The sequence below is a fragment of the Octodon degus genome, unplaced genomic scaffold, assembly GCF_000260255.1.
Source record: "Octodon degus isolate 3935 unplaced genomic scaffold, OctDeg1.0 scaffold00005, whole genome shotgun sequence".
NCBI lineage: Eukaryota > Metazoa > Chordata > Mammalia > Rodentia > Octodontidae > Octodon > Octodon degus.
In genome coordinates, this window is record NW_004524581.1 from 33,789,027 (window position 1) to 33,799,774 (window position 10,748).

Consider the following 10,748-nt stretch of genomic DNA (forward strand, 5'->3'; position numbering starts at 1 on the left):
TTTAAAACCAGCCTGGGTGGGGCGCGGGCGCCGGCCGGGGTGAGGGAGGCCGCGTCCCTCGGGTGAGGAGCCTTCGGTGGCGGCGAGCTGCCAGAGACCGACTCGCAGCTCCTCCGGGGGGTCCTGTGCGAGAGGAGCCGCGGGGCGCCCGCGAGGGGGCTGCGGCGCGGGTCGAGGACGCTCCCGCGCTCTCCGGGGCGGTCGCAGAGCGGGCCGTGGTCCGCCTGTGCTCCAAGAGGACCGGGGCTCCGCCCTGTGCGGAACGAGTCTCCAGGGCTTCGCCTGTGCGACCCTCTCACCGCGGCCCCACAGACGCGGGTGAAGGGCGGTCCCCGGCGGTGAGGGAGCCGATTCGCCGGTCGTCCGCTGCAAAGGGAGGAAGAGAAGGCTGGCGGGTTTGCAGGGCCCCCTTCACAGCCATGAAGAGGCTGGCTGGTACTCGGGATTTGGAAGGAGCGGGACTGAAAGCTGAGACGGGACAACGAAATCTGAAGGGACGTACTGACCCGCGCGTGGGGACAGACGGAGACAGTTCCGGTTCTCCAGATGCCCAGGAGAGGGCAGCCGGGACCGCAGGCTCAGGCCGTGTCTGGCGCGGGCTGTGTCGCCTGGTCGGGTTCTGCTCTGACGGCTCCTCCGCCCCTCTCCTCTCCTGTCCTCTCCTCTTCTTTCCTTTCCATTTCTGCGGTGCCAGGGATGGAATCCAGGGCCCCGGACGTGCTGTGCGCGGAGCTGCGCCTGCCTGCCCGCTCTTCGGCGGCCCATCGCTCTCCCCTCGACTTCATTCTCCAGGCAGTGAAAAGCATTCCGGTGCTGTCACCTCCCAAATTTGCCTCTGACCCAGACCCTAGCCCTGGAATTCACCTACAAGCTGCGAAGCAGATTGTTATGGTTGGTGTCCCGTTGTCCCCTCAAAGCCTCATGTAGTCATTGCGGGCGAGTTTCCAGAGTTTGTGATCAATTTATGATCAATGCTGGGATTATGGGTGTAAATGCTGCTAGGATGTGAGTGCGAGTGCTACGCCGAGCGTGAAGCCCGCACAGGAGAGGAGAGAGGCCCGCCGCTGCGCCGCTGCTGCTCCTCTTTGCTCTCTGCGGCCCTGCGGCCACCTTCACCTGTTTCTCTCTGCCGTGTGCCATCCTGCCTTGGAGCCAGGTGAGTATGACTGAAACCCCACAAACAGCCTTTCCTTCCTTAATTTGGGTGTTGGGTATTTTGTCCCAGCAACGATAGAAAAATAGCCGAGACGCAGTTCATTGGTATTTCTGACAGCATCTTCGGGCCAACCTCTTCCACTCTGGGCGCTCCGATCATTTTTATTAGTGCCGGTTAATTTACAAAGTGTTGGGTTTCAGCATGGTGTTTTTATGCCCACGTGTATTTGGAGCATATTCATCTCCCCAGTGGCCTCGTCCAACCTTCCTCTTCTCTAATAATAGTCTGCCTTCTATTGTCATGTTATTTTTTTTTATTCAAATATTTAGAAATCAGGGCTGGCCAAATAGCTCAGTGGATTAAAGCGCCCGCTTGGGCAGACGCAGGGGCCGAGTTCCATCCTCAGGCCTGCAGTGCTGGCCTGGCCCCCCATTGAGACTGGGTGTGATGGTGCGCACCTATAATCCCAGCTCTTGGAAGGCTGTAAGCAGGAGGATCACTACTAGTCTGATCTGTGCAGTGACACCCTGGTGTCACTGTGCTAAATACAAAAAAAAAAAAAAGGAAAGAAATGAAATCATGTTGTGGGGCTGGGGAGATAGTTTAGTGGTCTAAGCTCCTGCCTGGCAATTGCAAGGACCCACGTTTGATCCCCGTACTGCATGCTGTGCTGGCCCCGACACCATATTGGTGGCACCTGCTTGTAATCCCAGCCCTGGGGAGGCTGAAGCAGGAGAATCACTACAAGCGTGAACTGCAGATAACAGATAAAGAAATAAGAAATCACGTACGCGCTCTTCTGCCTGGCTTACTTCACCCGATGGCCTCTAGTTCCATCCATTTCACTGCAAGGGACATAATCTTTCTTTCTTTTGCCTTTTTAAAAAAATGCATTTGGTTATTGCAGGGTCTCCCTCTGCAGCTTGGACTCAGCCATGATGACTTCACAGCCCAGCGTGCTGTCAAGTTGGGTCTGGGCAGGAGGAAGAAGCTCTGGGGCACACATGTGGAGGGTAGGTCCTGTCCCCAGCACCTTCCCTTCCTCCCTCCTCTTCTCTCTGCCTCCTCTCTGCCCTGAGGCAAGTTACTCAGCATCCACAGACAGAAGACGCCCTGCTGCTGCTGCAGCCGCCTCATGCACAGCGCACCTCTCTGGTGGCAGTGAGCCCCGCTGCTGCACGTGATACTCAACAGAACACCAGCAGGCAGCATCACATCTTTTTATTTTTAATTAATTAATTATGTAATTGGTACAGGGTCTCACTGCACAGCTCAGACTTGCAGTGATTTTCCTGTTTTCAGCCTCCCCAGCGCTGGGATTACAGGCATGCAGCATCAGGCCTGGACTCTGGCCTGCTCAGCCTGCCCTGAGGGTAGGGCTGGTGGGGCTGGTGGGGCAAGCGGTGCGGAGGATCAAACTGTGGTCCCTAAGCATGCCTGAGCAGGCGCTTTAGTCCCAATGTCTCTCTGTGTCATCCTCCTCCATTTGCCACACCCAGCCATAATTTCCTTCTTCCTTTTCTTGCGGAACTGGGGATTGAACTCAGGCCCTTGCACTTGCCACAGAAGCGCTTATTCCACTGAGCCATCTCCCCGGTCCCCAATTTCCTTCTTTTTTATGGCAGAGCAATAGTACTCCATTGTGAAGCTGAGCGAGGTGGCATAGGCCTGTAATCCTGGCACTCAGAGGCTGAGGATTTCCGTGAGTTCAAGGCCGGCCTGTGCTCCATAGTGGCAGCTCCCCTCCCCCTCCATAATACTTTGTTGTGTGTCTATGCCGCCCTTGTGCCACCCTCTCATGTGTTGATGGGAATTTAGGCTGCTTTTATGTCTTGGCTGTTAGGAATTGTGCCATAACAAACATGAAACAGGTTTTGGGTTTTTTTTTTTTTTTTGTGGAACCAGGGATTGAACTCGGGACCCTGCGCTTGCCAGGCAGGTGCTTATTCTACTGAGCCACTGAGCCATCTCCCTAGTCCACAAACATGAAAATGCAGGCATTTGTATAATATGTTGACTTAAATTCTTTTGAGTATATATCAAGAAGTAATGGGTGTTGGGCTGGTGAGATGGCTCAGTGGTCTAAAGCACCTACTTGGAGCAAGCTTGGCAAAGCACAGGGACCGCGGTTCGATGCCCCAGCACCACATGCCAGCCAGCCCCGCCCCCTGGTGGGCTGAGCTGGCCACACACACACACACACTAAATAAATAAATAAATAAACTTTAAAAAAAAAAAAAGAATCACATCAAATTAAGAAGCTTCTGCACAGCAAGGAACACAGCCCAGTGAAGGGACCATCTACAGAGTGGAAGAAAACCTTTACCAGCTACCCGAAACACCACATACCAAAACCAAGCATCCCAATCAACGAAGAGGCAAATAGTCACTTCTCAAAGGAGTACAGGGCTGGCGAGATAGCTCAGAGGTCTAAGTATCTACTTAAACAAGTGCAGGTACCGGAGTTCGATCCCCGACACCACCTGCTGCGCTGGCCCCAACCCTGGGCACGCTGAGCCTGCAACCAAAATGGGGCATGGTGGCATACGCCTGTAATCCCAGCACAGGAGAGGCTGAAAACAGGAGGGTCACTACGAGTCTGAGCTGTACAGTGAGACCCTGTACCAAACACATTTAAAAAAGAAAAAAGAAGAGGTACAAATGATCAATATGTATAGGAAAAATGCTCAATATCTTTAACTATTAGAGAAGGCAAGTCAAAACCACACTGAGCGGTCGGGGAGATGGCTCAGTAGGATAAGCGCTTGACTGACAAACACAAGGATCTGAGTTCAATCCCCGGTTCCGCCAAAGGAAAAAAAAAAAAAAAACACCACACTCAGATTCCACCTCACCCCATCAGCAGGAATGCAAAACACAGGCCAGGCCAGCATGATGGGGTACACCTGTCACCCCAGCATTCATAGAGGCTGAGACAGGCGGACTACAAATTCAACACACCTAGCAATTTAGTGAGATTCTGTCTCAAAATTTTAAATAGAAATAAACAAAGGGGGGCCGGGGACATGGCTCAGTAGGATAAGCGCTTGACTGGCAAATGCAAGGATCTGAGTTCAATCCCCGGTTCCGCCAAAAAAAAAATAAATAAATAAACAAAGGGCTGGCGATGTAGCTCAGTGTGAAGTTCCTGGCTTGAATTCCTAACCCCTCCGCCCACACACACACACACACACACACACGCTGACAAGGATGTAAGAGAAAAGGAATAACACTAGCAGGAATACAAATTAGAGCAGCAACTATAGAAATTAATACAGAACCTAAAGATAGAAATATAAGTGGACATCTGACCCAACTATATCACTTTTTAAAATTTTATTTATTTAGTGTGTGTGTGTGTGTGTGTGTGTGTGCGTGTGTGTGTCCAGCTCAGCTCACCAGGGGGCAGGGCTGGCTGGCATGTGGTGCTGGGGGATCGAACCGCAGTCCCTGTGCTTTGCTAAGCTTGTTCTAAGTAGATGCTTTAGACCACTGAGCCATCTCACCAGCCCCTTTTTTTTTTTTTTTTTTTTTTTTTTTTCCGGAACCGGGGATTGAACTCAGGCCCTTGTGCTTGCCAGGGAAGCACTTATTCCACTGAGCCATCTCCCCGGCTCGTGATTCTTTTTTTTTTTTGGCAGAACTGGGGATTGAACTCAGGCCCTTGGGCTTCCCTGGGAAGCGCTTATTCTACTGAGCCATCTCCCTGGCCCCCTCATTTGTTAATTCTTGCTATTATTTCCTGTGCTTTTAGAGCCCACCCAGGACATTGCTCACTGTGCCAGTGGCTTCACATGTTTCCTTGATGGAGACCACTACTAACTTCTGCTCCATAAGAGCAGGATTTAGTATTAACCGGTTGGCTTCATGTTTGCATGTGAGTTTGCTGGAGACTTAGGCCCTCGTCTGGAGCTGGGCAGTGGCCTCACAGTAAGCGAACCTCTGTGAGTCACTAGTCCCCCCGGGTCTGTATTGGCCCACGAAGCTATGACACCTTGTACTGGATTTCTAACTGGTAGTTAGCTTGTTATGTCCAGCTGAATTGGACTAGCATGGTGCTGAGTTTGGGAGGCCCGCTGAGGATGTTGCCAGCCGCACAGCCTACGAGGCAGGACTGGAGAAGCTGTCTGGAGAAGGTGTTGGAGCGGCTGGAAGCTCCTGGTTCTCTGGGGCTATTCTCCTGGGGAGCCTTGTGATGCTGGCTTTCCTGGTAAACGTGGCTGTCTTCGTCTGTGGAGGAGTTCAGGACCTTGTCGTTGCTGAGAATGCCTATGGCTCACTTTTGGGGAGCTCTGCTCCTCATCTTGAGCATCACTTCCTGGCTCCAGAGAGGAAGATGGTGCACAGCTTAGCCTCCTGGAGAAGCCATCATGTTGGCTTTCCTGATGGGAACAGCTCTCCTTGTCCTCAGAGGAGCGTGGGCCCTCACTGTTGCTGCGGATGGTGTGGTACTTACTGGGGGAGCTCGGGGCTTACCTTGAGCCTTGCTTTCTAGCGCTGCTTTCCAGTTCAGATCCCTCACCCTGCTGGCGTGGATCCTTCATCCCGCAGGCAGACTTTCTAGCTTCCACCATGGATCTTTGGGCCTTTCTAGCGCAGATCTGTGAAGCAGGCTGCATGAGACATCGTTCTGGGCTCTCGGCCTCCAGCTGGACTTGTGGGAGGCGCTGTTACAAGCTCTAGGCTTTCAGATGGACTCATGCAGGATATTAGGATCCAGGCCCTCAGCTGGATTATTTGGTCTTTAGTGTGTGTACATATTTTCCTGCACTCTCTCTGTATATGATTCTTTGGGTGACTGTAAATAATCTTTTTTTTTTTTTTTTTTTTTTTTTGGCAGAACCGGGGATTGAACTCAGGCCCTTGTGCTTGCCAGGCAAGTGCTTATTCTACTGAGCCATCTCCCCTGCCCCAAAATAATCTTATAAAATATGTCCCCTTGCAAAAAACCTCAAACCAGGGGCCGGGGAGATGGCTCAGTGGAATAAGCACTTCACTGGCAAGCGCAAGGGCCTGAGTTCAAGCCCAGGTTCCACCAAAAAAAAACCCCAAAAAACAACCTCAAACCATGACACACCTCAAAGTACAAGATAAGCCCGTAGCTGAAGATGTTTGGCTCCAACCTCAATTAACTGAAGCAGCTGCAGGCTCCTCCTATGATAAATGGCAACCTAAAGATAAAGTAGCTCTCTTGACTGATATAATTTACTGGCTATTTTTCCAAGGTTCTGCTAGATTCCATGTTTTGTTTTTCTTTTTTTTTTTTTGATCACATTTTTTGTTGTTTTGTACTGGGGATTGAACTCAGGACCCTGTGCTTGCAGGGCAGGCACTTATGCCACTGAACTGCATCCTCGGCTGTTTTTTTTTTTGTTTGTTTGTTTGTTTTTGGAACCAGGGATTGAACTCAGGCCCTTGTGCTTGCCAGGGAAGCACTTATTCCACTGAGCCATCTCCCCGGCCCCCTTCTTTTTCTTTTTTTTTTTTTTTTAATGGGGAAAGACAGTATCTATTTAGAATTTGCCAGCTGGACTCAGTTTAGATGACACCAATTTTGTTGGCAACATCTAATGCATCATAATTGGGAGCCAGCCGAACATATACCTTCTCTCCATCGGGCCTGATTAGGGAATTGACCTTGGCGACATCCATGTCATAGAGCTTCTTTTTATTAGACTTTTTTTTGTGGTACTGGGGAATGAACTCAGGACCTTGCACTTGCCAGGCAAGTGCTTATTCTACTGAGCTTTCTCCCCACCCCTCATGGAGCTGCTTTACAGCTTGTTTGATCTGGTGCTTTTTGGCTCTGACAGCCACAATGAACACGAGTGTGTTGCTGTCCTCGATCTTTCTCATGGCTGACTCTGGTCAGGGGGAACTTGATGACGGCACAGTGGTCAAGCTTGCTTCTCCTGGGGGCGCCCTTCCGAGGGTATCTGGGCTGCCTCCGGAGCCGCAGTGTCTTGGGACGGTGGAAGGTGGGCGACATTCATATCTTTTTTTTGTGGCTGTGGATGCCTCTCAGCATGGCCTTTTCAGCCTTCAAAGCTTTTGCTTTGGCTTCGGCTTTGGGAGGGCTTCCTTCTTTGCCTTTGGCGCCATCTTGATAAAAAGGGCCATGCTGATCCTTTGGTTCATGAGTGTGATGATTGGGTGTTCGTGCCTTAGGCATGAGGTGTGCCTCCCTCAAACCTTGTTGCGACATGGGCACATTATCTGTCTGACATGGAAAAAAAAACGGGGGGGGGCATGTTTTCTTCAGTGTCTTCCTCTTTTGTTTAAAAACCCAAATAAGGGGCCAGGGAGATGGCTCAGTAGGATAAGCGCTTGACTTGCAAATTCAAGGATCTGAGTTCAATCCCCGGTTCTGCCAAATAAAATAAATAAAAACCCAAATACATATGGGCTGCCCAGAGAAGTTCTTTTTTTTTTTTTGGCGGATCCGGGGATTGAACTCAGGCCCTTGCGCTTGCCAGGGAAGCACTTATTCCACTGAGCCATCTCCCCACCCCCCAGAGAAATTCTTGTCAGAAACCAGAAAATCTCAAAAGTTATGAGAGGGTTTTTGATCCTTCTGGAGCCTTAAAATCATACCACTTGCCAGCTACGGTCATGCATGCCTGTAATCCTAGCACTCGGGAAGCTGAGGCAGGAGGATCATTGCGAGTTTGAGACCAGCCTGGCTACAAAGTGAGGTCAAGTCCAGTCTGAACCGCATAGGAAGATCCAGGCTCTCACTGTGTAGTTCAGGCTGGCCTTGACCTCACTATGTAGGCCAGGCTGGCCTCGAACTCAGTGATCCTCCTGCCTCAGCCTCCTGAGTGCTGGGATTACAGGTGTGCGCCACCACACCTGGTTTTGTAGGCTAGTTTGAAATCAGGTATTTTAGTGCTTCTGAAAAGGCTGTTTCTTTCCATTGCTTTGGCTGTCCTTGGGCTTTCTGGTTTCCATATACGTTTTAGTATGGGGATTGCATGACTCTGTAGAAGGGTTCGGTAGGCCCGAGCACTGGCATTCTTTCTGCTGTGTCAGCACTCTTCTCCACTGGGCTGGAGCTGTCACAGGACAGGTCTCTGTTCAGGTTGGTTCCCAGTTTTTTAAGCAGCTGTAGGGAATTGAATAGTTGTGTGTGTGTGTGTGTGTGTGTGTGTGTGTGTGTGTGTGTGTGTGTGTGTAAGTAACGGGGGCTTGAACTCGGGCATTCTACTGAGCTATCTCCCGGGCCCCCAGAATTTAATCTCTAGGGACTACGAAATCCATCCTCTCCGTTCCCAGCGCCGACCAGCAGAGGTCGCAAGCGTCCGCGCCGGCCGCGGGTGCCCACCCACTGCCCCCTGCCAGCTTCCCGTCGCGCTTTCTGCCCAGCAGAAGGGAAGCTGCACCACCCGCTCCCCACCCTCCCGGGCAAGGTCAGCCCTCCCTGGGCCCCTTGGGTCCTCCTGCGGGCCCTGCCCCCTCTTCCCGTCCGGCTAAGCCGACCCGGGCGGGCTGACCCCGGAGATCCTGGGGCGTGGTCTCCTCTGGCCCTCCCGGTGTTTTGCTTAGTTGTTTTTATTTGTGGTAAAAGCAGTTGAGCTCAGAAGACCCAGAGCTTGCCCGGCAGGTGTGCCCCGGGCTGCAGCCTGCCCGAGACCTTCCAGCCTCACCCCAGGCTCAGCGCACTGCGGCCGTGCAACACCGTGTTCTGGAGACCTCCGCGTCCGTCCCGCGGAGCGTTGTGCCTGCCCGCCCAGGCGCCCGCGTGACGGCCAGGCCGGGTCCTCGGCTCGGCGTCCCCCAGATGTGCCGCTCCCTGGCCTGGTGCCTCCTGTGCAGCCTGGCGTGGGTGCCAACGGCAGCAGGACAGCCCCTTCCCCTCCTCTGCCTGCTGAGTGTCTCCATGGACCCGGGCTGGATGACCCTTCAGGTCCTCCAACGGGCACTTGCTCCTCAACAACCCAGTCACTCCCAAGACCACCCGCTCTGGCTCTGTTGCCCACCACATTTTTTTTTTTCTAATTACCATTTTTAAATGAATTTTTAGGCCTGCTCGGAGGTGTACCTCTGTAATCCCAGTGCCCAGGAAGCTGAGGCAGAAGGATCTCTGAGTTCAAGGCAAGCCTGGGTTGCAAAGTGCGTTCAAGGCCAGCCTTAACTGCATAGTGAGAAACTGTCCCCAAAAGACCAAAACAGGGGCTGGAGAGATGGCTCAGTGGTCTAAAGCACGTACTTGGAACAAGCTTGGCAAAGCACAGGGACCGCGGTTAGATCCCCCAGCACCACATGCCAGCCAGCTCGCCCCCTGGTGGGCAGAGCTGGACACACACACACACACACACACACACACACACACACACTAAATAAATGTTAAAAAAAAAAAAAAAAAAAAAAGACCAAAACAAAGAAACAACCTGAACTTTTGTGTTTGTCAGGCTGAATAATGGCTCGCAAAGATACACAGGCCCAGCCCTGGAGTCCAGGAGTGTTTCCCCCTGTGTGCCAGCAGTTCTGCCAGTGTACCCTGGGGTGTGGCACAGGGATGGTATTCCCCATTAGCCAGGTGGGGCCAAGGACAGGCAGGCAGATCAAAGTCAGAGAGGGGAGGAGGGGGCGGCCTAGTCCCGAGGGAGAGGAGCCCGTAGGCCGCAGCACTGGACCTGGGGCGTCACCGAGGGACCGGGCCTTTTCCTCGCGGCAGTCCTGGCCTCCGCCAGTCTGACCCGGCAGGACTTCCCCTGGGTCCCGGGCTTCCCCTGTGGGGGCTGTGGAGCCCTGGTTGTGGGGAGGGTCCCAGCAGGCAGGGAGTTTCCTGGGCCACCCACCCAGAAGAGAGTGGAACTTTCCACTTCAGCTCTGGCTGGCTTCCTGTCCTAGCCCAGCAGCCGCGCCTGGGCCGAAGGGGGCTGGATTCCGGACGGCCCTGAGGCCCATGCTCCCCTGGGCCCTGTCCTGCTCTCCGACCAGCAGGGTGCCGAGGGCGGACTCCTCTGCTCAGGGCCCTGATCTCTGTCCCCTCCTCCTGCACCTGGAGAGGAAAGCGCCCCACTGCCAGTGTTAGGGTGGCAGGGGCCTTTCTGAGTGCAGCCCCAACCCCAAAGGCTTGGCCGCTTGCATCTGACACTTTGGTAGAGCAGTCTGCTTTCAGCATTACTGTCCGCAAGACCTGTCAAGACCGTGTATAAACCCGCAGGAGGAGACCGAGGAACGCCTCTTTCCTCCCCTCCCCCTTGCCCCCCATTTTCTCCGCCTACCGCAGTCTGCTTAACCACCCTCTCCACTTCCGCTGGAGAGAAAAGCTACAAGAAAGACGAAGCCCTCGCAACCAGCCAGCTGAATAAAAACCCCACAGAAAGCCCCACAGAACTACAGCGTCAGGCCGGGAGACGGCTCCGTGGAGTAAGCGCCTCTCTGGCAAGCACAGGGCCTCCGCTCAGTCCCCAGTTCCGCAAAACCAAACCACAGTGTCAGCCACTGGAATTTTGGGGTTTATTAATTTGTTAAAACAACATCACCTGGGCTGGTGAGGTGGCGCTCAGTGGTCTAAAGCACCTATTTAGAACAAGCTCAGCAAAGCACAGGCACCGCGGTTCAATCCCCAGCACCACATGCCAGC

General features: G+C 53.1%; 1 non-coding gene across 1 annotated transcript; it reads left to right on the plus strand.

Moving 5' to 3' along the window:
• The first annotated feature begins 7,280 nt into the window (after positions 1 to 7,280).
• LOC111818677 lies at positions 7,281 to 7,382 on the plus strand. Its single transcript, XR_002822603.1, has one exon. It is a non-coding gene; the product is annotated as a small nucleolar RNA U13 (small nucleolar RNA).
• The last annotated feature ends 3,366 nt before the right edge of the window (positions 7,383 to 10,748 follow it).